The 19,917-nt window shown below is 46.0% G+C and overlaps 1 protein-coding gene across 4 annotated transcripts in view; it reads left to right on the top strand.

Moving 5' to 3' along the window:
- TSPAN4 (tetraspanin 4) overlaps window positions 1-19,917 on the top strand; it is a 3,410,446-nt gene that overhangs the window by 384,230 nt on the left and 3,006,299 nt on the right. For all 4 annotated transcript variants that reach the window (XM_069624016.1, XM_069624017.1, XM_069624014.1 and 1 more), the window contains exon 2: window positions 15,306-15,360. The gene's annotated coding sequence lies outside the window, so the exon portion shown is untranslated. The remainder of the gene's footprint in view (window positions 1-15,305; window positions 15,361-19,917) is intronic.

The raw sequence follows: 19,917 nt of genomic DNA, 5'->3' as shown, positions 1-19,917 counted from the left end.
CCGGTTCAGGGATTCCAAAAGGATTGAACTGTGTGTGATGTTCAGCTCAAACCCCTTCATGGAACTCAATGTTTGTGAACTTACAGAACAAATGAGTGAGCTGTTTAACCTGAACAGTTTTGCTATGGAAATGGAGATTGTCAGCCTCCTAGGGGACATTCAGTTGAAAAGCAGACAATCTCACACCAATTTCTGAGGCATTGTTGATTACAAGGAGTACAATAACCTTTGCACAGTAGCATTGAAAGTGACTTCTCTGTTTGGTTCCACCTATCTCTGTGAATCTGCATTTTCAGATATGAACTTCATCAAATCGAAATTTCGAACCCGTCTGACCGATGAGCATTTGAGTGACTCCATCCGAGTTGCTGTATCACATTATACAACAGACTACAGAGCACTGGTGGACGGTATGCAGTGTCAGCTTTCACATTGAATGTCCCAATCATTTCCCTACATTCTGAAAGTCTTTTTATGCGACAGCTTCTAATAAGAAATAATGCAATAAAAAGGTTTTTGAACTTATTAACATAATTGTGAAGGCATATGTTATTCCCTCTATTTATAAAGGGAAAATGAACAGCTAAAAAAAATGAGCACAAGTTCTGATGTTTATGAACATCTCCCACCCCAGATATCGCCTGCAAGTAGCCTTCCACTATTGGCCCTCCACTGAAAGTAGCTCTAGCCAACGTAAAGGTTGGAGACCCCTGCTTCAGAATCTTATTTGGGTAAACAGTTCTCGATTGAACCAACAGTGATACAGTGCTTGATGAAAGTAGCATGATCTTTTTGGTGTTATTGGGCAATAGCTCCCTTTCCCCCTCAATTTACCATTAACCTTCCAACAAACAATCATTCCTCTCTTCCCGAGGCCAAGCATCCAAACATGTCAGGATATCCAGGCCTGCCCTCCAACCAACACCTCAATGGGACCCTGCACGACAGACCAAAACAAGCTAAGCTCTACTCAATGTCATTGCCTTCTGTAATTAATTACCAACGTGAATGAAGAAGAGCAGAGCCCGCAACTTACAAATGAGCGTCTTGAAACCAATCACACTGCTATCTAACTTCCGCTTGCATAGATCCAGATAAATTCCAACTGGCCCTGTGCTCCATTTCAATCCATCATGCAGCCAATACTAGCTATAGATTCAAATGTATAGCTTTTGTCTGTAACCTATTATAAATGTTATGGCCAGCCATATTAGTGTCTCTTAAAGCTGTATTCTACTCTCTTATAAATGCATCCCATGGTAAATATAAGATGATGGTCTACTGGAAATCCAGCTGAAGCATCAACACACTTTCGAATGGCACTCAGCGCTACAAGGCCACACCTGTGTCAACTTAGCACTTTGCAAATACCAAATGACATCATTTTGACTGAGTGTGTTGTGTCCAGTGTTGGAGGTACGGCCATATGGGCATGGTCTTTTCCAAGTCCTTTGTGGCTTTAAGATCCCAATTAGTGCATATGTTTCAAGATCTGCTTATCTCTGGAGTGGAATTCTACAGTGGTCCCACCATTAATCCCTGGCATCTATATGCCCATATGCCCCCCCCCTTTCCTGGACCTGAGCTGAGTGAAACAATTGCTAGGGTGGCCATCTTACACCAATGTCACCTGCATGTATATTTCAGTGGTCAGAAGAATGAATCAACATGAGAAGGTAGATGGTTACATACAAAGGATTCAGTGGTGGATAATGTCTTCTTTGACCTCCACAGACTGAAGAGGATCCTTCCATGCATCCAGTGAGATGGGGAGGAGAAGCGTTCACCTTTCATTAATGGGTACTCTCAATAAGATTACTATAATGGTACTTATGGAGGAAATCCAAGCAGGTGGCGGAAAGGCCTTGGCAAACAAACGTTGTCAAAGCTGATCGTATTTGCATTTGCATAGTGAATAGCAGTTGTAGCTATGGGCCCATATGGAAGCCCTCTCAGGCAGTATATGAATGGCCTTTCCATCACGTAATAGAAGAATGAGTTCCCATCAAGCACCATAGAAAAGCCAGTATACAGACTAACAAAGAATATTCGTGTATCCCCTAGAAGGCATTGTCGATATTTCCTTCACTGTGAGGGCAAGAGTATAGCAATGAGAATTGTGAAGGGTATTGTGCTGTAGCACCTTGAAGCATTTGTTGCGCTGTATGGAATTACCATGCAAAATACTTCAGACCCGATAACCGCACATACTCAGAGGAGATGGTAAAATACTACTTCAATCTCATGGAGTAAAGCAGGGCGAATATACATTCATCAACTCGACTCATGCAGGATCACACTGCATTTTCAATCATGCGTAGTTTATATTATGCTAGATGAGTCCTCTATGATGTCATCCTATGTGGAAAACTTCAAAAGCCTATCGAGGGGTGGGATTGGATTAAAGGACCAAGTCTACATATAAAATGCATACATTTTAGTCTCTCATTGGCAGCCCCTTATGTGTAGGATGCACCATGAGTTACTTCTAGTCATGTGGCATAAAGCAAGCGCCACAGCGAAGAATATGGCAGCAGATTTCACTTACTTTAAAAATTGTGTTTAAATCACACCTAAATAGTTAACCCTTTGGTCAACATTCAGTTCTGAAGAAGGTTGCATTAACAAGTGGATGAATTCTGGGAAACCCAAACAGTCAACCAAAACATATGGAGACTTTTTTCTGTGTAAATTGATTAGACACAGACAGTACCATCTGTCATTTAGGTGGAGGACATTTGCACAGTGAAACAGACTGAATGTTGACCAAGGGGTTAACTATTAAGGTGTGATTTAAACACAATTTTGAAAGTAAGTGAATGGATGGTAGGAGTGAATGTGTGTGAGTTAAATTTTTTGGAAATATTTCGAAATATGTTTTAAGAATTGATATTTTATATCTGTGTATGATAATACAACAAATATGAATCTAAAGAGTGACATGTATTGTTATTTATAAAAATACATGTAGAATATGTACCATTCCCTATCCTACTGGTCCATTGTTCTGATTTGTTACTGTTACTAGCCTGGAGGACCAGGGATTTTTGACCAGGCACCCATTTGTTTATAGATATACAGGTGACCAGAGGGCCACTTCATTCTTCTTTATCGTTGTAACTCCTGCATCATGGAGTATATGTTTCTGTTACTGCTTCAATTACATTGTTTATTCTTACGTATCTTTGTATCGTTCCAACATAGGATCATATATCTTCTTTTAGACACTTTTACTGTTCTAAGACTTTGTTTTAATGTATATTTATGTTGCGTATCACTTCATTCATGGTGGCTTTTAGACAACTTGGCAAGGAACATCCCTCTTGGTAGGTTTCTTCCACTGTTTCGATGTGAGGGTATCTTCTGAATGGCTGCCTGACTGCATATAATTTCTCGTACACTCGACGTGGTATTGACATGTCGCATAAACTTGTACAGGGGTTCCCAATCATAGCTCCTCGTCTGTTATTCCAATAGGATGGAGGTGAGGGGGCGTTGACTAGGAGGATGCATCCACTTGCTCCTCTACAGCCTGCGGGGAACAGTATGTGGGACAGAAATCACTCTAATGGAGCGGTCACTTGGGAACTGTAAGGAACCATTGGGGCAGGAGTTTGCAAGGCGTGTGCAGAGTGAACGGCAGGGAGCTCAGGAATGGAAGTCCTGTGAGAGAGAGCAGGAACTTCAAAGGGCAGATGGCAATCTGTAAGCAGGCAAGGATAAGCAGGGACAGAGTGAGGGGCAGAGGGCAAAGGGGGCACAGTAAAACGCAGGCAGTGCTGTGAGGGATAGGGCATCACGTGAGTGCCAAGGGTCTCAGTGAAGATATAGCAGCACTATGTGGGAGACATTGCACATTACAAATAAGTAAATGCATTGTGAGCAAAGGGCTCAGGGATACAGGGACATGTGAGAAGCAATGATACTATGTTGGGAAATGAGGATGTATGTGGGCTGGGTCTTCTGAGATGCAGGAGTTGCTTTAAGAAACTGGGGCCAGCGAGGGGACACTTTGAGTGAGCATCCACACTATGCAGGACTGTGGATGCTGCATGACATAAAGGCAGTTGTGAGGGACAGGCAGCACTGTGAAAGTCAGTAAGTAATGCAAGGGTCAGGGAGCACAGGGAAAGGCATTTAGTAATGGCAGGGAGAGGGAGCACAGCGAAGAGCCAGGGAGCACAGGGAAAGGCATCTAGTAATGGCAGGGAGAGGGAGCACAGCGAAGAGCCAGGGAGCACAGGGATAGGAAAGCCAGGGAGCGCAGGGAAAGGAATGTAGTACTGTTAGGGAGAGGGAGCACAACGAAGAGCCAGGGAGCACAGGGAAAGGAATGTAGTACTGTTAGGGAGAGGGAGCACAGCGAAGAGCCAGGGAGCACAGGGAAAGGAATGTAGTACTGTTAGGGAGAGGGAGCACAGCGAAGAGCCAGGGAGCACAGGGAAAGGAATGTAGTACTGTTAGGGAGAGGGAGCACAGCGAAGAGCCAGGGAGTACAGGGAAAGGAATGTAGTACTGTTAGGGAGAGGGAGCACAGCGAAGAGCCAGGGAGCACAGGGAAAGGCATTTAGTAATGGCAGGGAGAGGGAGCACAGCGAAGAGCCAGAGAGCACAGGGAAAGGCATCTAGTAATGGCAGGGAGAGGGAGCACAGCGAAGAGCCAGAGAGCACAGGGAAAGGCATCTAGTAATGGCAGGGAGAGGGAGCACAGCGAAGAGCCAGGGAGCACAGGGATAGGAATGTAGTACTGTTAGGGAGAGGGAGCACAGCGAAGAGCCAGGGAGCACAGGGAAAGGAATGTAGTACTGTTAGGGAGAGGGAGCACAGCGAAGAGCCAGGGAGCACAGGGAAAGGAATGTAGTACTGTTAGGGAGAGGGAGCACAACGAAGAGCCAGGGAGCACAGGGAAAGGAATGTAGTACTGTTAGGGAGAGGGAGCACAGCGAAGAGCCAGCGAGCGCAGGGAAAGGAATGTAGTACTGTTAGGGAGAGGGAGCACAGCGAAGAGCCAGGGAGCACAGGGAAAGGAATGTAGTACTGTTAGGGAGAGGGAGCACAGCGAAGAGCCAGGGAGCACAGGGAAAGGCATTTAGTAATGGCAGGGAGAGGGAGCACAGCGAAGAGCCAGAGAGCACAGGGAAAGGCATCTAGTAATGGCAGGGAGAGGGAGCACAGCGAAGAGCCAGAGAGCACAGGGAAAGGCATCTAGTAATGGCAGGGAGAGGGAGCACAGCGAAGAGCCAGGGAGCACAGGGATAGGAATGTAGTACTGTTAGGGAGAGGGAGCACAGCGAAGAGCCAGGGAGCACAGGGAAAGGAATGTAGTACTGTTAGGGAGAGGGAGCACAACGAAGAGCCAGGGAGCACAGGGAAAGGAATGTAGTACTGTTAGGGAGAGGGAGCACAATGAAGAGCCAGGGAGCACAGGGAAAGGAATGTAGTACTGTTAGGGAGAGGGAGCACAGCGAAGAGCCAGGGAGCACAGGGAAAGGCATTTAGTAATGGCAGGGAGAGGGAGCACAGCGAAGAGCCAGGGAGCACAGGGAAAGGCATTTATTAATGGCAGGGAGAGGGAGCACAGCGAAGAGCCAGGGAGCACAGGGAAAGAAATGTAGTACTTTTAGGGAGAGGGAACACAGCGAAGAGCCAGGGAGCACAGGGAAAGGAATGTAGTACTGTTAGGAAGAGGGCGCAAAGCGACAAGCCAGGGAGGTACTGTTAGGCAGAGGAAGCACAGTGAAAGGCAGTTAGTACTGTAAGGGAGAGGAGGCACATTGAAAGGTGTGCAGCACTGTTAGGGAGAGGGAGCATAGTCAAAGTCAGTAAGTACTATACGTTGCCCATGTGCGATACAGAGAGCACAGTGAGGGACTGGACTTCCTCTTAGTAACATGTATAAGGCCTTGATGAAGATGCCAAATATCCCTTCTCCAGGCAGGCAGGCCCTGTTTAGTCAGGTGACCCGGATATGCATAGCAATGCAGGAAATCCTTCCAGCCATACAAGCAAGCTTCCCTCAGTGATACAGAAACACTTTCCTCAGAGTTGCACCGAGATCCACAACCACCCCTCAATGTGACGCACGTGCGCACATCAATTCCTTGCACCACGCAGCTCAGCGAGACGGAGAGTGCCCTCACTGCGAGGGCCAAGCTCCCTTCATCACAGCTGGAATGTGCTTGCTTCCAAGCACCCTCAGTACAGATTCCAAATGCTCATCAGTGTGATGCCGCAGTTCCTTTTGCTGAGATATGCGGGCTTCCTCCGGGAGGCATTGGAACTCCTCTCAATGAGACACACATGCTCCACCCGTCAGATATCCAAGCTCCCGTCAGTGAGGCAAATTAACTCCTCTCCACGAGATGCACACGCTCCCTCTGTGAGACACCTTAGACCCCATCAGTGAGGCACAATAACTCTTCTATTGAGATGAGCCTGCTGCCTCTGTGAGACAGCCTAACTCCACCAGTGAAATGCAAAAGACTTCTTTGTGAGAGACCCTAGCTCCCATCAGTGAGGCGCACGGACTCCTCTCAGTGAGAGGCATAAGCTCCCTTTGTGAGAGACCCTTGCTCCCATCAGTGAGGCGCACGGACTCCTCTCAGTGAGAGGCATAAGCTCCCTTTGTGAGAGACCCTAGCTCCCATCAGTGAGGCGCACAGACTCCTTTCAGTGAGAGGCATAAACTCCCTTTGTGAGAGACCCTCGCTCCCATCAGTGAGGCGCACGGACTCCTCTCAGGGAAAGGCATAAGCTCCCTTTGTGAGAGACCCTAGCTCCCATCAGTGAGGCGCACGGACTCCTCTCAGTGAGAGGTATAAGCTCCCTTTGCGATTATTATCCCTATATTTAAAAAAGGTAGGAAAGATGATCCCAGGAACTTTCACCCAGTGGCCCTGCTCGACATTATATGGAAGATCTACGGCTCCCTTTTACTGGATCATTTCAACCAATGGGCAAAAAGTGCACCCTGTAACGATCATTTTCAATCTGGGTTTAAAAAGGGTGTAGGTACCAGAATAAACATTTTTATTCTCAGCCTTTTGAAAGCCAAACCTGTGAATCCAACAGGAACCTTTATCTGGCATTTGTAGACCTTTCCCAGGCCTTTGACCTTGTCAATCGCAGGAAACCCTGGGAGAAACTTACCAAATGGAACTGTCCACAGGAAATTCTAAATCCCATCAAGGCTCTCCATGCTTCCACTTCGGTACAGGTACGATTGAACACTAGAGGCCTGCTTTCGTCAGCTATAACTACTGACAGAGGAGTTAAACAGGGCTGCCCTTTAGCACCAGCCCTCTTCCTCTCATATTTCGGAGACTACAAAGAAACCATAATTGGTTTACGAGCATTTCCTCCAGAATTAGGCAAAGAGAAGATCCCAAGACTTTTGTACGCGGATGATCTTATCCAATTGGATCAGACCCCAATTGGCTTACAACGCCAGCTGTCTGCATTGAACACTTACACAGTAAATAATGACTTAGAGATAAACAAACAGAAAACAAAGATCATGGTGTTGGGAAAAAATCTCCAAAGGAAAAAGAACTTGTGGTTCCTGACAGGAAACAAAATTGAACAAGTGACAGAATTTAAATACCTGGGAGTCCTCATTGACTCCACAGCGAAAGATACAGCGATGCAACACCATCTTGTGGAAAAAATGAAAATACTAGTTTCTCAAGCGAAACTACTCGACAAAAAATATGGTCGCTTCTCACTGATGCCCCTACTTAAATTCTACCGGGGCAAAGTTATTCCAGCTATCACTTATGGAGCAGACGCAATGCCATCTTTACCCCATTCCCTATGGGCTAGATTGGAGAGTCTTTTTTGGCGCTCAGTCCTGAACTTACCATCCTCGACTCCGATCGCCTTAATAAGACGCAAACTCTCCCTCTCCTCTCTAGACTCAATAGTCAAAAGGGCGTCAGTCATGCTGTACAGGAAGATCAAAGATCCTACTTCTGCGGCAATTTTTTTGATGGTTCAGGCTGAGATGAACCTACACACCTCAACGTTACTCTCTAAATGGGAGCTTATGTGCCTACATCAACTTGAAAATTGTGGCAGCTCGATGGAAGAACTGATGGGTAATCCAACAAAAACTAAAGCACGAATTGAAGAAATGGATTGGATAAATACATTGGACAAGGCATCTGAGCACAAACGTGCTACCCATTTACCTCCAACATGTAGAAAACTGAACGTAATTCAACCTTTTCTGATAAAACACCCAAACAGAAAAACTCGGAATACACTTCTTCGTGCAAGGTTACATTTATTACCTACAAACGAAATTCTACATTCAAGAGGTCTTTCACCATCTAACACCTGCCGCTTTTGTAACGACCCCGACCAACCAGAAACATTACGTCATCTTTTGCTATTGTGTCCAGGTACAGACAAATTTAGATCCCCATATATATTGCACCATCTAAAGGATGTCTACCTGAGGGAAGATCATCTTTGGTGGGAGCGCTTAATAGGAGGCTTGAGACCTTCCTGGACCATAGCAGCCACAAGAATTTTGCACCAGATCTTTGTACAAGCAGCACTACAGCCTCCCCAGAATGGGTTAACACAAACAGATTGTGGTGAGTGATCCTCTTCTGTCCTGTTCTTTTTGCCTTCGTCCTCACTTTTACCATCTGTGTTTCCACCCTGGCTTTCATTGTTTACCAGTTCTTCAGTTTTATCTTCTATCTTTACTTTTTTCTACTACTATTTTTGCTTTTACCTTCGCTTTTACTTTTGAAATCTTACGTTACCTTCTTCTTTTTTTTTCGTTATTCACAACTATATGTCCTGTTCATCTTCTTGTAAAAATCACTTCGGTGATTATATACTCGTAATAAAAAAAAAGTAAAAAATAAAAAAAATAAGCTTCCTTTGTGAGGGACCCTAGCTCCCATCAGTGAGGCACACGGACTCCTCTCAGGGAGAGGTATAAGCTCCCTTTGTGAGACACCCTAGCTCCAATCCGTGAGGCACATGGACTCCTCTCAGTAAGAGGCACACACTCCCTCTGTGAGACACCCAAGCGCCCACTAGTGAGCCATATGATTGTCTCTGTGAGCCTTCCTCGGTAAGATGCAAACACTCCCTTATGTGCCGTCTCCGATCGAAAAGCTGCACGTGTGGCTTTTACCGCAGAAGCTTCCATGTCACGCCCTCACTGTGAGGGGCCGTCCCGTCCTTGTGCGGAGGCCGCGCTATGGAGATGGCCACCTCAGCCAGGTCACAGGAGCCATTCGCCATTCCAGAATCACAGGCCGCCTCACCCTGCCCTGCCCACGCCGCGAGGGACCCGAAAAAGTCCCGCAGGCCTCTCTTCTAGATCTATTTCTTTCGACGTTGCCACATTACGGCTGTGAAATCCGATTTTCTGCTTGAAAATAATATACAATTTCACCACTCATTAAGTTGACTTATTGCCGCTCATTTTGCAATCAATAAATAACACTTAGACTGAGTTTTGATTTTCTTTCACGCCAACGCGTGTTCTATAAATTTAATTAAACGCAACATTCTGTTCAAAAGTATTGAAAATCTACATAAACAAGAAAAGTGTAGCTGTCACATCAGCACGTTGCACATTGTATGAGTTTATTATTCGCCTTCCTAAAAGCCACCCTGCCTCCTCTCCGAGTTCAACCGTGCAATGGTCGCCATGCCATTTGATGTTAAGACTGGCACCTTCAACAGATTAGCATCTTGCATTGGTCCTCTTGAAGGCTCTAACCCTTCAACCTCTAAGCATAATCGCGGACCTTCATTTATTCATTCAATCATAACTGTTTGCCCAGAGGGACAACACAAGCATTCCAGGTTGCACCATGGCAGGTGTGAGTAGTTCGCCCAGTATTGGCTTTGTCTTTCCATTCTGCTACCTGTAGTTTTGCTTTTCGAATGGGAAGGCAAAACTACAAGTACCAGAAAGCTCAACCTTCTCATACCTAACAGGAGCAATGTGAGATCTCCGGTAACACCATCTCCCATAACATCACAGAGTTGAAATGAGGGCCAGTTTTGGCCAGACAAAAGGTTTATACTTCAACCCACTGATGTACATTCAATGCAGTGAATTGTTGAGAGAGATTATATCGTATATAGATATACATTGGGTAATTGGTCAATTCCAGGTCTTCGAATCAACACTCTGCCTCCTCCTGGGGTGGCACATGTTGGTTGCCGCTGCCAAATGCCAACCATAAAGGGTCTGTTGCTTTTAAAATCTAGGTGTGGTATCCTGAGCTCTCATGTTCGTGTTCTACTAGAGAACCGAACATTAGCACGCGAGCGTAGGACCGTTGGGAGACGGATAGAGATAGGACGAAGGAGAGAGGAATGTGCGGATGAAAGAAGTTACCCTAGTTACCTGGGTGTCCCGTCAGTCATTTCGAGTTTACCACACTAGTGCATTCTGGTGCATAGTGTGTTGGAGAACATTTGGGGGGGATTAGGGATTGCTTATTCCAAGGTGTGTAGGATTGATAAATGATGGCCCATGGCTGGATCTCACAGGCTACCTTCCAAAGGCACACAGCAAAGAAGAGGTTCTCAGTGTTTCCATCTATCTTTTGGGATTCAGATGTTTCAATGGTGTTGAGAACTTGCCGCCACAAATAATTTCCCTGGGTTCTAAGGAAGTCTCTCCGAATGTCAGTCCCGCCTGAGGTCTTTAAACGCCCACTAACCATGAGGATGGCCCAGATGTTTGTTTACTATAAACCATTTCTTGATTCACCTGAAAACCGAGCCTGCTAGGAATGCGTGAGAACGATGGCAGTCTCCTGTTAAACTAGGAAGAATGGACTAGCTTCCTCTCTCCTCAGCAAAGAGCAAGCACATGTCGGGGACCCCGCTGAAGCTGCTGCCCAGCGGGGGCTGGTGTCATCAATTACAATGCTTCAATGGCCAAGACGCCGACCCGGGATAGGGAACCAGCAGTCAAGAGGCTTTGGTATGGGCATGTCCGAGTGTCCATCATGCTTTCCAAATCCTCTACTGCATACTCTGTTTTACCTTTGTGTTCAATCAGGGAAAGGAGAGAAGACATGTTCTATATGGATCCCATTGAACCAATTCTACAAATATGCACTATTCCAAAATCCATAACCTCCCTTCCAGTGCTTCACTTGTGGGGGTGTTTGCCAGGGCACTATGACTATGAAGTGAGGATAGCCAGAGCATCCATCAAGCACAATGAGCGTCACTGTGGGGAGCAACTGTGGGTGGTGGCAGCAATGGTGGGGAACTGCCCGTCTGCAGTGTCCCAAGCGTACTAGAAACAATTTGAGCCCTGGCACTTATTTTCATACAGGTTAAGCATTGCCCCTTCTATGATATCACTGTAGTGAAATATGGAAATCAAATTTTAATGCAGTGAGGTCACACACCTGCACACTACCTACCATGTTGTCCAGGAAAGAAACTCTTGCCAGTTCTCTCATAGCACCACTGCCAACTCATATCAGCAACTCATAGGAGGAAGTGAGCTAGCTGTTAGAGTAAAGGACCCTCCTTTCTTTTAAAACACAGAAGAAACTGAACGACACCAGTACACAACATTACCATGTACATGGGTGACTACCAACCAAAGGGACATGTTCCACCTCAGGGTTCAGCGCCCTATCAAAGGCAACTCGAGCTTCACTCTCCTTGCCAATTATATGCGACGCATAACACCATCAGTTAAATATTGCCCTCTAGTTGATAGGGCCCCAGGCACAATTCAACATGGGGAGTCAACACGATGAGCATAGATTTCCCTTTTTCCTCACATGCCCTTAAAAAATCCCTTTGCCATAGTTCTTTTAGCAACATTATTTTCCAAAGGAAACGTTGAAAAGAGATGTTTAGTAGGTCAGGAATAGAGTCAGATTTCAACTACCTATGAAATGCAATCTTAGGAAACAATTGAGTCTGTGATAAACACAGAGGTGGAGCTTCTAATGACCAATGAGCGATGTCACCAAGATGTTTTTGTCCTTGACCTCTCAGCAGCCAGTGATATCATAGGTCACAATAACATAAGAGTGCATTTTACAGTTATGGATGGGACTATTGGGGATCCATCTGAAATGAATCCATTCATTTCCCAACAAGCACAGCCAAAGGATCAGGTTGCAGACACCAAATCTTTGAATCTGAGTGTCCCCCACAGAGTGCCCTAAATCCTCACTGACCAATCACCAATTAAGCAGCGTGCACTTGTTCACATAAAGTATCACTACCAATTAGAACTTGAGCTTTAGGCTAAAACTGCACCAAATCTCTTGTAAATGGACAGTGGTTGGGACATGAAGGAAACATAGCCAGATACTCATTGTACATCTACCGCTAGATAGGTGAGAGCTTTCACCTGCCTTCATGGCATGCAAATGGAGGTCATTTCCCCAGGGAGACAAACAGGATCAACAGCCCTGTTGTGAACTGCTCTTGCTTCAAGACAGAAGGTCAGGAACCTGGACTTCATAGTCGATTTAGAGCTCTTTGGTGAGACAAACATCAGCACAGTGGTGGAAGGACTCAATTTCCAACATCCCTTGCTCTGTAAAGACTCTGCCCGTCCTCCAGACGAAGCACTGTGTGAAGCCGAGCAGAATCATAGCGATCGTAGACTTAGTCTACTACCAATCTCCCCAAAAACCTGATAGAGAAACAGAGGAGAGTGCAGAATCAGGCAATAGGACCACAGCCACATCAAACAGCCGTACAGATGTTAAAATGGTGGGCGGCGGCACTCAGGATCAAGCTCACAGTAGTTTGGCCGACACTCAAGTCTTTTTGGGATTAGGGTCCAGAATATCATCAGAAGTTGATCACTCGACAAGGCTTAACTAGGACCCTTTACTCTATTAAATCCCAGACCATCTGATAGCAAAAATGTATTCCTGAAGCCGATGTGGCAAAGGCCCTGGGAATTCAGCTCCGCAAACTCTAGAAGACTCTTCATTCACCCCTTAGCAATATACCAAACTACCCCATCTTCAGTAAAATGATAAAGTCGTTTTTAAGGAAAAGCATTCGACTGAATAGCAACAGTGGCACGTGGTGAATGAGTAAAGCTGCCCCAGCTTAAGCCTTAGCACAGATTATAGGCACTCACTGATCATAATTCTCATGCTTTTGTTCCTTCCCCCTGTCCAAATGCTTTTTATCCTCCCGGCCCCTGAAATCCCATTTCACCACAGTGGGAACTCTACGGAACTAGTCATCGCTTCCTCTGGCTGCTTACTGCTCTGTGTGCTGTCCCTTCAATTTCCTTGTCAAATGACTGATGCCCTCCTGTAAAGTGCTTGCAATAATAATGATGGTAAGAAAACCATGTCTTTATATAACTCTTTATGATAGGAAGGGAAGGAGTGCCAGTCGCCTCTAAAATGATCACACAAACAGCAAATCAGAGCCAATTACCAGGTAAGGGGCGAGCAACATGCCGCTTTAGGTAGGGCAGCAACATTCCCACAACCAACCTTGAGAAAGGGCTGTAAGGATTGCAGATTGTGGATGGTGATTCGTAGGCATGGCACGGAACATAGTTCAGGGAGTCCATCACTCGATTGAGGCTGCGTACTGCGTGGCTGAGGGTGTGCGCTGCTGTGGTTTCGGTGTGTAAAGCATAGCTGAAGATGTGCAAAGCATTCATTAGTGCAGGAAGACTACGTTTGGGTATTTAATTTTGGGGCAAAGGCTTTTTAATAATTAATGTAAAGAGCTCTTTGAGCAAACATCACTTTAATGAGGGTAAATATCTTACATGTGAAGAAGTTATTTCTCCCATTGCTTTCAATTTTAGCTTGGCAAGAATTCAAATATTTCATACCAAGGTGTCATGGAATCCCTCTGTAAGATCATAGTTTGCAGGGTTTCATTGGATCGTTCTGTACCCCTTTGGCTTGTGGGTGGTATGCTATGTATGTCTCCCTGGTCACCTCAGGTTAGCATTAACCCTTAACTGAGTGCAAAGCGTATTTATAATGTGTCCTCAGTGAAGGTCACCAGCAAGGCATTGCGAATCCTGCTTAATTAGCTGAATGTCACCAATGTGTCTTTGTGGTGTGTGTTCTCCTGCAGCAGTTGTGAAGAAACTGATGAAGGCCCTCCCAGCAGAAATATCAAATGCAAGCATTCAATCACTGTGCACTCGGTCACCCCATGAAGGCTGGTCATTGACATTTAATCATTTTCACCTGGGAAGTGTTGATCTTGGACACTTGACAGGCTTTGGGGTGCTAAATTCTATTAACCTTTTAAAGAAGCAATTAAGGATAGTCAAACAGAAACAGATACCAAAGTATTTTTAAAAAGGGTAGCACTAATGGATTTGTATTCCAAGCAAACAGGTTTACGACACCAGATGGCTTTCGACATTACCCGATCATTAAATGGTACAATAAAAGTGCAATTAACAGATCAACCTATCCTTTCTCCTGACTTATGCCAGCATGTTCCGATTGCATTCTGCAATCACTTGTAAAATCCTCAGATTTAGTTTGTCTTCAATTCCAAACGGTGTTTACACAGACTGATGAGCTGTCTCGGAGATATGAAGGCAAACTCGAGAATCCTTCGCTTGGAGCTGTATTTTTATGGTCATCATAGACACTATAACCTATCCCCTCGGTGTGCAATATGGCTCTGTCACCTGCATTAAAACACCATTAAAGTTATGGTGGGTTAAACGAAATGTATGGAAGAAAAGCTTCTACCTGCTAGAGTTGCCTAGTGCTCTGGCTTCCTGATTTGCAGCATTGTATTCCATGTGTCCCTCTATATGCAAGGGTGGGAAGAAGATTGAAAAGGGTCCCCCAGCTCTGCTACCTCACCCGCATCTTTTCTGTTTGACTGCATCTTTCTTGACATTGGCTGAGGGACCCCATATTTTCGTGTGAACAGCTGCAAGTGATAAGAGCGCAATGACAGCTCATACTCTCTTAAATGATAAACAACATGGCCTACCGAGTCAGAACCAATTGTTTCTTGTACCGTCAATAGGCTGATGCTGTGCCTCGTCCTCGGAATTTCAAGGTGCCTGGGTGAAAAAGCTGCTCAGTGAATACCAAGTATGCGGTCATGGACCTGTTGTTTATGTTATATTAATATGCTTTCATACTGTGCCAAATCACCACCGTAGTAGTGTCAGAGTGTATGGCGTTTCTGTGGAGTGACATACTTTGCCCCTGCCATGACTTACCAGACCTTAGAAAGGTTTTGATTTATTTAAAATAAAAGTGTGTATTTCGGGGTTTTATGAAAGTGGGTTCCATATCATTCTTTGTGTGGTTCTTTTACAGACAACCAGAAGAAAGGGACATAACTGGAGAAGTTGTGTGATTGCAGAATATATAAGTGAGTACTTACGTTCATTTCCAAGACTTTCAATGTGATTGTGAAGCAAATAGCGAAGCATCTCACCAATACCGTTTCTTATTCCACTGTGATTTCAACAGCTGCAGGGCCGTTGATTGGACCCATCTTGGTTCCATTACAGTCATATTCTTTCAGAAGCGCCCAGGCACAGGCAGGCTGCCTCTGCTCAGCGGCGGCGTGGCAGAGTTCTCTATTTGCACCGCCTCCCACTTTTCAACTCCCGACCTCTCGACTCACATGCTTTTGTCGGGACACCTGCCATGTAATCTGCTCATTCACCCCACAATACCCTTACACACCCATGCACTCCAATGGTCTCACGTGCCAAAACCCACCCCCTGGACAAAAAAGGTTTAGAGCTATTCAATTCCCACAAGAGAGGGAAGTGCACTATAGACCACCGTTTGATGCAACTGTGTGTCCCATGTTGAGCGTCTGAAATCCAGGATTCCCTTAAAGCCCACTCTTACGTTTGTGCTCCACACAGTGATCACGCCTAATGAATCCACGCGAAGCCCGGCCGACCTTGTGATTCTGATGTTGCTTAAAAGGCCTGGAAGAAAACTTGCAAGTTTGTTCATCTCTGTTTGGACTCCTATAGACTTGCGGACCAGTTGACTTCTATTATATTGTAGTCCCTCTTGAATTGTGTTAGAAAATACTCAAGGTGGAGATATCAATAAGAATGCATGGGGACCACGTTAATATCAATAACAATGGATGGAGGGGGGGGTCCCTTTCTGTACCCAGAAGCTGGCCTGCATGCCTGATTCTCCAAGATGCCATTCGGGAGGTGCATGTCCAAGCTTGTTTTTTTCATTGCATGCCGGGATCTGTAAGCCCAGATTTATAAAGCGAAAACAAAACTACTAGACTGAGAATGCAAAGAAAGAAATCATACTTTTGAGCATTTTTCAAATCAATTTAGGCATGCTGGCATGTATACACAACAGATCAAAAGAAATTAGGCCAAATCACTGTAAAATGCATGTAACTGTAAAAGCAAAGAAGGGGGACGGGCAGCGGGAAAAGGGCATCATGATGATGGCATGTGACCCCGGTGGAGCACTTTGTGTCGATAAAGTAACATGCCTGCAGTTATCACAGTAAACTTCATCTTTACTTTGGCTCATGACTGGGGCTACCCCTGACACCAGGCCCCTGGCAAAAACCAACACAATTAGTGGGGACTCCCTTTTCGGTTGAAAGTGTTGATACACCCTTTAATCCTTAATTGTGTCTTAATTGTGTTGCAATTGTGATTTTGACTTTTGCATCATAATGATCTTCCAGCATCTTTGGGAGGTTAAGTCTTGAGTATGGCCTGAGCTACTTACAGGTGAGACAAGGATATTTTATTGAAACTGCCTCTGCTCAATAAAGTTTTGTTGTAGCCCAACAAGAACACAATAGGCCTTTTGCCTCTCCCCCACGTTTCGCCTCCAGTTCTTTTCCTACCAGCTCTATCTGCCCTTCATGGAATGCATACTCTCTGGACCTTGTCTATTGGTTCAGACCTTATGAAATGCCTCTCAATGTAGATCTTAACCTAGTATTCTCTTCCCAATGGTGTCACTGTCAGTTATATCTTCTTCTTCGGATGAAATAGCAGATTCTCCCCCTTCCCGCAACTCCTCACCTTCCACTTTCTTCTTGATCTTCCCTTCCTGACGTCTTGGAGGCTTCTCTTTTTTCTTGTGAAGATAAGGACGCTCTCAATAGGATGTCACCGTGCCACTAAGATAGGGGCAACGGGGGTTATCCCACCGAGAGCGCCTCACAGGGGGAAAAAGCCAGAAGGCACAAAAACCCCTAGAAGTAGTATTTCAGGTGGATGATCGAAGAAGGCAAGTGCGCTGATGGAAGAACAATCCGGTAAGCAGGCACGGGTCTGGTAGGCAGAGGTTCCAAATAGGTACAAGAGATAGGCACAGGCAGTCCGGTAAGCAGGCACGGGTCTGGTAGGCAGAGGTTCCAAATAGGTACAAGGGATAGGCACAGGCAGTCCGGTAAGCAGGCACGGGTCTGGTAGGCAGAGGTTCCAAATAGGTACAAGGGATAGGCACAGGCAGTCTGGTAAGCAGGCACAGGTCTGGTAGGCAGAGGTTCCAAATAGGTACAAGGGATAGAGAAAGGAGGCGGAAGAAACAGGGAAGGGAGGAAAAGGGGAGGAAAAGGAACGAAGCAAGCAAAGGCACAGGGAAAAAGACGAAAGTAAGGAAAATCAAGGACAAGGCACTGCGCAAGGCAGGGTAACAAAAGGGTGGAACACTGCTGTGTGGGAACAGCGAACACGAAAAGCAGAAAAGCAGGATATCACCAGTAACGGGAGCGGCAACAACACAGGAGGGAACCCGGAAACGTTGCAACGCGTATGCGACCCGGAAGTGGAGTGCTTTATACTTCCGGGTCATGCTCGCGTGCAACAACTAGAGCGGTGCGGGGAAAAGACGAGGAGTGAAATGCTACGGCAGACAGAAACGCCAGCGATTCCACACACGCCATACCCGCCGCGGCATAACGGTATGCCCCCTCCTAGGGAGGCCTCCCCCAGGTTTACCCTGATGAAAGTGATAAAACCTGCGGACCAAAAGCGGGGCATGTACATGAGAGGCTGGTTCCCAAGAGTTTTCTGACCAGTGATACCCCTTCCACCGTACCAGGAATTCCAGCCGTCCCCGGCGGTATCGGGAGTCACAGATTTGGGCTACTTCAAATTCCTCCTGGGTCGAAGTAGCAGGCAAGGGGGTGTTCTTTTCTTTACGGGACCAGATGTCTGCATGCAATGGTTTCAGTTGTGAGGCATGAAACACAGGGTGAACTCTCTGAAGGCTCATGGGTAGTTTTAGATGAAAAGCTACCGGGTTTATAGCTTGGGTGATCTCGTAAGGACCCAGAAACCTAGGGGAGAGTTTTGAAGGGTGTACCCATCGTGGTAGGTATCTTGTGGAGAACATGACCTGAGAACCCACCCCCCAATCAGGAACTGGCTTACGATGTTTGTCGGCTTGGCTTTTGTATTTTATTTGTGCTTCGCTAAGGTTGTGTTTAGCCTGCAGGTGAACGTCTCTCAACAAGGCGAGAGTGGAATCAACTGTGGGTAAGGCGGTGGTGACATTAGAGACCGGCAGTATGGACCGGGGATGGTAGCCATAGCTGCAGAAAAAAGGGGTGAAACCGAGAGTAGTATGAAAGGAGTTATTGAAGGAGAACTCTGCCAGAGGCATTAGAGAAACCCAGTTATCCTATTGAAGGTTCATATAACATCGCAGGTACTGCTCTAAGGTGGCATTTAGACGTTCCGTCTGTCTGTTGGACTGAGGGTGGAACCCGGACGTTAGAGCTCTCTCTATACCCAAACGGCTGCAGAGATTCTTCCAGAATCAGGAGGTGTATTGGCTACCTCGATCAGAGATGATTTTCTTAGGCACCCCGTAGAGACGGAAGACATCCTTGATAAATGTCTCAGCCATAGCTGCTGCTATCGGTACACCTGGTAATGTGAAGAAGTGAGCCATTTTAGTGAAGAAATCGATCACCACCATAATACATGTGAACCCTTGGGAAGGGGGCAAGTCCACGATGAAATCGGTAGAAACGACTTCCCAAGGACCGTCGGGAACAGGATTAGGTTCCAAAAGTCCCAAAGGTCTAAGACGGGAACTCTTGCTGTGAAGGCATATCACGCAGGATTGAACATAACAGGCCACGCCTCGTCTCATCTCCGGCCAATAGAAGTGCCTCTGCAGATAATCCAAAGTGCCCTTGGTACCTCGATGACCTGCCAACTTCGAGTCGTGACACCAATTCAACGCCAATTTCCAAAATTCAGGAGTGGGTAGATATAGTTTGCCTTCCACAAAGTAGAGTCCTTCCTTGACGTCGTAGACGATGTCTTGTGGGTGTCTCTCGGATTCAAAACCGCCTTTGGAAGCTTCTTTCACTTGCCTTAAGAACGTGGACAGTACTCCTATTCGTCTTGGCAAAGGGACCATCAGATCATGTGTCCTGTCGGATTCGGTCACATAGTCTCCTCTGCGAGACAGAGAGTCCGCGACAAGATACTGTTGCCCTGGGATGTAGGTAATGTCGAAATCCAACTGGGCAAAGAAGTGAGCCCAACGTGCTTGACGTGTGTTGTAGCACTCGAACTGCCGCAGGACTTGTAGGTTCCTGTGATCGGTTCTAATGGAAAATGGGTGTTTACCTCCTTGTAGGAGGAGATACCACTCCAAACAGGCTGACTTCATGGCCAGTAATTCACGCTCTATGACTGAGTAGTTCCTTTGGCTGACGTTGAGAGTTTTGGAAAAATAGGAGACTGGATGTTCCACTCCTTGATGTTCCTGCAAAAGAACTGCCCCCATAGCTGATGAAGAAGCATCTGACTCGACAATGAAGGGCCGGTCTTGATCTGGCTGCTGAAGGATGGGGGCGGTACAGAAGGCTTCCTTGAGATTGCGGAAACTGTCTTCAGCTTTGCTGGACCAGGAAAATGAATTGGAGCTTTTCTTGAGTAAGGTGGTAATAGGTACA

The sequence above is a fragment of the Ambystoma mexicanum genome, chromosome 11 (assembly GCF_040938575.1).
Source record: "Ambystoma mexicanum isolate Mex_15411 chromosome 11, UKY_AmexF1_1, whole genome shotgun sequence".
Lineage (NCBI taxonomy): Eukaryota > Metazoa > Chordata > Amphibia > Caudata > Ambystomatidae > Ambystoma > Ambystoma mexicanum.
This window is presented reverse-complemented; position numbering and strand designations above follow the sequence as displayed.